The sequence below is a fragment of the Triticum urartu genome, chromosome 7 (assembly GCF_003073215.2).
Source record: "Triticum urartu cultivar G1812 chromosome 7, Tu2.1, whole genome shotgun sequence".
NCBI classification, from domain to species: domain Eukaryota; kingdom Viridiplantae; phylum Streptophyta; class Magnoliopsida; order Poales; family Poaceae; genus Triticum; species Triticum urartu.
Genome location: NC_053028.1, coordinates 407,313,932 through 407,320,918, shown reverse-complemented (window position 1 = coordinate 407,320,918; position 6,987 = coordinate 407,313,932). Strand labels below are relative to the sequence as shown.

Here is a 6,987-nt window from a genome sequence, read left to right as displayed (position 1 = left end):
ATATTAATACAACATTTAGTTATCTCTATACATTTCTTCATGTTATTTTTTCCTTGGAAAAATCAACCAACGAAGTAGGGACAACTACTTTGTACAACCTTTTGTGGAAAATAATATGTTTATTATTGGAACATATATTGAAATACAACAAACAAACATAATAGGATCTGCCTTGGATCGGAGATAGTTTTGTTCAAGTAGTAATATGTTTAATATTGGAACATATATCAAAATAAAACAAACCAATATAATAGGATCTGCCTTGGGTCGGAGATAGTTTTTTTCAAGTAGCATGCGTGAGTGAATTGTATATTTCATTTGGGTCTAATATACATATGTATTTGATATCCAATGGATTTTTGTTGTTGAACATACATCACACATCGAATGGATTAAAAAACACAATTTGGAATTTGCAAACTATAGAGTTGTAGGAGATAGACTCCCTATTATAAAAGTTACACACATTAGCAGCAATACTACCTCAAAATAAAAATAAATGTGGTACCGAGGTTCAGAAGGAACAGATGTAACTGCATGTAGTAATATAGAGATCATTCTACATGTTTAGTCATCTTGCATAATAGGAACTTCCTGGGTTTATGGGATGGTTCTCACTTTGGTCCATTGGATACCCACTTAATTCTATTTCATAACCACTAGTAGATTCTCCCCCAAGAAGATTTTCTTTGTCCATCTCCATCTCAAGTTGTACCCAAGGATGTAGTGAAAGTTTTCTCAATCTATTTAGCTCATCGGCGACATCTTTCATGGATGGTCTGTTGTCACCACACATTTCTAGGCATTTCTTAGCCAGGTCTGCAAGTCCTCGCAGCAACTCCATACTTGCTTGACCTTTCACTTGGCTCACCAACACATCTTCTAGATTATTCTCCCTCATAGCAGAAAGGAAAATCAATGACAAGCTTCTTGGCTTCTCAGTCCCCTCGAGCTTTAGTGGCAACTGGCCAGTGAGGATCTCTAAAAGGATAACTCCAAAACTGTACACGTCGCTTTTGTCTGTTAACTGGCATGTTTGCATGTATTCAGGATCAAGGTAGCCACATGTACCTTGAACCATTGTAACAAACTGCTCTTTGTCAGATGGGGCTAATATAGAGGCTCCAAAGTCTGACACTTTGGCCATATAGTTATCATCAAGCAAGATGTTGGAAGTTTTCACATCACCATGAATAATTGGGGGAGACGCGTATGAATGTAGGAAGCTGAGACCTTCGGCTGCTTCATGAGCGATCCTTAAGAGAGTGCTGAAGGAAATTTGCAATGCCTGGTTCTTGCCATGGATAAGCTCAAACAATGTACCATTTCGGACAAACTCATAGACTAGAATAGGAACTTCCACCTCAAGGCAGCAACCCAAGAGTTTAACAACGTTCTTGTGATTGATTTGCGATAAAATGAGCATCTCTTTCCCAAATTCCTTCTTCTGTCTTTGATCAACTATTCCACATCTTTTAACTGCAACTGGCATGCTGCTCTTTATTATCCCTTTATAGACTGTTCCATGGCCTCCTTTTCCAAGTATTCTACTAATGTCAAAGTTATCAGTGGCATGTCTGAGTTCAGCTTCTGAAAATACATTGAAAGAAAGACCTTTCTCTGATCTCATCCTATCAAACAAAAGCAAGCCTCCATGCTCGCGAAAATACTCCTGCTTAACTTTATTCAATTTTCTCTTTTGAATTGACATTTGTCCCCAGAAGACGGAAATCATGATGATAACCATCAGACCAAATAATCCCATTGTAAGTCCTGATAACAACATTATATGAGAGAATTATTTTTGAGACCAATGGGGGGGGAGAGAGAGAGAGAGAGAGAGAGAGAGAGAGTGGGAACATAGTTGGTGTAAATTAGCTAACATTAGATTGGTTTCACATTACTCTTTTATTTCATGACATTGCACAAGAGTGCGATAAAGTTAATGACCTAGCTAGGTGTTCATGTTTGTTCGGTCGTTACCTATTATGAAGCCTGCATTTGGGTTGCATGTATTGCTTTCTTTGGCATATTTTTTTCCAACTCGACAAGAACATCGGTATTCTCCAGCGATATTGCGACAAACACCATCTGAAGGGCATGGATTGTGATCGCATTCATTAATATCTGCAACAAAAGTAGCCAAACAAAATAATCTAGTTTCAAATAAGATAAAGGGACCCTACATCCAATGTGCAATTTGATTGATATTAGTGCAAATATAGACCGTCACTAGCTCGGAGCTAATAATTGGTACCTTTGCATCCACCAGGAAGATAAGGGTTTCCTTCATAGCCATTGGTGCAATTGCACATGTACCCTTGGTCATTGCTGGAATTCACACACTTGCTATTGCTACTGAGGCATGCATAAGTGCCGGTCTTATTCTGTTTTGCAACATCACATGACTTGATATCTCTCACAGCCCAGTCGAGCACCACAGGCACCCGCCCATCATTTGTGCCATTGAACTTGTTGGTGGTTATGTACTTAGTGCTGAACCTGAATGACGCTGTTTCCATCAACACTGCATAGCTGCACCGATTGAACTTCTATATCTGACTATTGTTGACCGTGCTAAAAAAGGTTGTTGCGTAGAAGTACATCCTCTTCGGTATCGTTGTCTGGGAGCATCCGATACCAGAGCAAGACCCATCAACTAGGTCCGACTGGTTGCGGCACGCCGCGGCTCCATAGCCTTCGTAGCCTGTGCCGTCACGGTCCGAGATGGAGGCCAGGGCGTTGCAGCCGATGACCATGAACCTGTTCTGGACATTGGAGAGGCGGTATGGAGAAGAAACGCCTTCATTGAGCCCCCCGTATCGGCCAAAATACTCCATGCTCCCAGTGGAGGTGTTGTAGCAATACCCCACGATGAAATTGAGCACTCGGGATGTCCCTTGCTTCAAGGAGATGTCGAGGACCTCAAATACACTCCTGAATGGCCTCTCTATGCCATCGTGGACCTTGCAGTCGAGGTGGAAGCCGTCTCCGAGCGAACAGCCCGGGTCTATACCAAATGGGTATGGTATCTCGACATTCCCACACTGTCTTCGGCAGTGTGAACTAGGAACCGCACTTCCAGCTGGGGCATATTGTGCTGCAAGCAATATGAGGCAGAGGCCAAGCTGCAACAATGCTTGCATATTCTTCCACTGGAGAGTCAATAAATGTGACACTGTCAACTAAATAGACACCTTGGTTTCAGAGAAAATAAAAAACATCTTTTTTCAAAAAAGAAAACAAAACAAAAAAACAGTTGGTGGAATGAAAATTGAGGCCATGTATTTTTTTTCCAGGAAAGGAGGATAGTCCCCCATTGATTGTTGTAGATTATTACTCCAAATATGTAGGGAAAACATCGGCTTATAAGTATCCTATATATGACAACAGTTTTTTTTCCTTTTTGCTATAGAAGGATCTTATCAAACCAGGATATGTCATCAAGGCAAGAACAGATTCAATCATGTTGGTCCTAGTTGAAACTTGTTTCGTGAACAACTTAAACTCTGCTTACTGACCAAAAAACTTAACTCTGCTTTGAGGAACCTACTCACGGCCCCTGGTCGCAATAACAAAGGGCGCAGGTGTTAAATTTAGCGTTTGCCATTAGGTGACCTCAGCAATTCAGAGTCTTGGGCACAAATAGGCATCTAGCTTTCACTTAAATCAAAAAAGAAAAAATCGAATTAACGCTTGTACAAAAGACAAAACATGCTGATGACAAATTCACCTGAAATAAGGAGGGGTTCAGTGCTCGTCGATGAACAAGTATCTCGAGGGCTTCAGGGTCTGCCTTCCCCACGACAAAGGCACGGCCGGAGATGTGTTGTGGAGAAGCCAACACCTCGATCGAGCTGAGCGCTCTATGTATGTATGTATGCACGCAGAGCTCTTGACCCCAACGGGCCGTGGGGAACTAGTCAAGGCATGACAACATGGGCACGTGGTGGCGGCCGGACCTCGTGCTTAACTCACAAAAGTAAACGGTCTAGTGGTCATGATACTCCATTTTTTAAGAAAGAAGAAGCGTCTCTGAATCTTCCTACTGATTAACAATTTCCTCAGCCGGAACCAAGCGAGTTTAACACCCACCCACCGGATTTTCAGCTAATACATGGCTGCATTCGATGGATTAGGTGTTAACAATTCTAGGTTCCAGAATTATTAGGCGTATTCTCGCCTTCCACGGCGAGTTGATTACAGCCGTTGCAACTTGCAAAGCCCGTCCCTTTCTCTTCCTACACTTGCCACATGCTGTAATAGACTAGTAAGCTTGCACGTGCACGCACGTATCATCATGTGAAAACAATCAGCATTCATCCTAGGAAGAAAATATATTGATGTACCAACATAAGAGAGGCAATAGAGATGTTTAAAAATGTTGTATCACACGAAAATTACTCGGATTAAAACCCTAGTGAACATATTGGCAAACCCTTGTATTCAAGTTTTCCTATCAAATAGGTAATGTTGAGAACCTACTTTTTGTAATTACAAAAATGAAAAATTGGCAAAGAACACTGAAAACATTTTCCTAGTGGAGCGCATCATTCATCGTAATCAACTCCATATCATTAGGGAAAATCTACAAGGCTGCAAACATAAACCAATGCATCCATCCACAAAATAAGCTCTGCTACATGAAACCAGCCAGTGATTCTAATAAGAATTATTATAATCACACCAATCGGGCATGATGCAATATAACTGAAAATCATTCAAGTCTGTCATGTGTATTTAGGTAAAAAGCAAATATTGCAGTAACTTTTTGTGATGAAGTAATATAAAAGAGGTTCTGGAACATACTCATTGGATTCTTCTATGCCTTGTTAGAAGCTTGCTTGCTTGCATTTGAGATGCAAGGAAGAGAAAATGACATTCAGAAAGGCACCCACATGCTTCAACCGATTGAGAAAATCAGAAGCACCTCAAGTCCTCAACTAACAACTGAAAAAGGTGTCCTGAAATAGAATCCCACAGATAAAGCTACGCATAAATAACAAGCAATGCAAAATCAAAAGAGATACATATCTGTTCAACACATAATACTTTTATATTAGTATTCCTATAGATATTGCAAAGACAAGATAAATGGACAACATAGCAGTATTGTTCAGTAGTCAAACAGTCCCAAATACATTGAAAAATCTATACTGGCCTTTATAGAAGAACAAGAAAGAGAACTTAGATAGACATTTATACAATGCTCATTTAACCTGTGAAGGACAAAAATATGCCATCATAACTCAATGCCGAACTAAACCAAATAAGAAGGGAGTTTGCTGGCCCAAAGAGCAATAACCAATACATTTTCTGTTGGGAAATGTTTCACCCTGAAATACAATCTGAAGTAATCATTTTCGTAGGATAAAACTTTGGTCATACTGTACTATAGATAAAAATTCTAATGTATGAAATTACATACACAAACAAATAAAATATACTTGGTTGTACTTGAATTTTGTGTTGTTATCCCTCCTTTTTCATATATCTAAACTGCGATCGACTCCGTTATAAACACTGAAGCAGTGTACAAAGCTACTACCTTCGTCTCAAAATGTAAGACGTTTTTGTAGTCTAGTTTATCTACAATAACACCTTATATTTTGAGATGGAAGTAGTATCACTGAAGCAGTATATAAAGCAATCACATTGCTATTCCGTTTTCCTTGAAGTGTATTTTAAACCACAACTTAGTTCTGTACTTTTTGTCAGGAAATATCCACCCGGTGATTTTTCTTCATATTTGCATAATAATATCTATCCTCTAAATATTTGGAGTAATACATCTTGCTCAGTTCCGCCATGTGGAAGCCCTCTTGTAAGGTCAAGATCCCTACAAGATCAAAATGGTAGAAGGTCCGGCATGCTGGCGCTGCCGTGGACCGTGGCACAGATGGGCTGGGTCCTCGACCCCATCGTCCTCATGGGTTGCACCTGCGTGACATACTACACCGCCGTCGTCCTCTCCGACTGCTACCCCTCACCCGAGCCGTCCACGGCAAATGGAACTAAACCTGTACACGGTTGCCTTCCGCTACAGCATGGGTAACAAATAATCCTCAAATTAACTTCTCTTGCCAAATTAACAAGCAGTTTCACTACTTAAGCATCTTTACCTTCTGAAGATCTGTGGTGCTCAGCAACTGCCGCCATTACAAGGGCCATGACGTGAACTGCTGCCAGGATGGTAGGATGTACCCAGTGTTGTTCAGCCTCGCCGAGGTCGTCCTTTCACAGTTGCCGGGCCTGGAGAAGGTCACCTCCGTCTCCATAGTTTCCGCCGTCAAGTCCTTCACCTACTCATTCGTCATGCTCTTCTTAGTGTCACGACCTGCGCATAAGGAGAGGCCGGCGGCGGCGCGCGGTCACGTGCGTCGGCCGGTCGACAAGCGAAGGAGCGGCGGGCGGTGACCTCTGCACAAGGAGAGGCCGGCGGCGGTGGCAGCAGAGGCCGACGCGGATCGGTGGCGGCGGCCCGTGTGGCGTGGGTTGGTAGTAGCCTGGTAGGGCGTCGCTGGAAGCCGCGGTGGCGCGGGCAAACGATGGCGGCGACGGCGGCGGCGGCATGAGATCTTTTTTTTTTTTGCCCTAAGTTTTTTCTTTGCGGGACATTTGGTGCTGAGCGGTTGCGGACGCAGGACGGGGATATTTCCTCACCCGGTGGAGCACGGTCAGCCTGCGGTAATTGCTAAGGGCACACCGTCTCAGGATTAGATTAATTCTAACGGTTAAGATTTACTTAAGAGGAATAATCTGATAGTGCTAATCCAGATGTGTACGTTTCCTGGGGTGTCTTTAAGAAAGAAAAGGTTTGATTGTTTATGAAAGAGAAGTGCATATTTCAACTCTGAACTCTTATCCTAGTCTAATTTACAACCCTGAACTTTAATACCGTCTAAATTACAATCCCCAAGTCTCAAAACCGGTCAGGATTCAACCCTCCCCTCCCTGTTGACCGGTTTTGACCTAGGGTGAACAGTT

General features: G+C 42.1%; 1 pseudogene; it reads right to left on the bottom strand.

The window, feature by feature from the left end:
* Positions 1-513: 513 nt before the first annotated feature.
* On the bottom strand, positions 514-3,898 carry LOC125525599 (annotated as a pseudogene).
* Between the last annotated feature and the right edge of the window lie 3,089 nt (positions 3,899-6,987).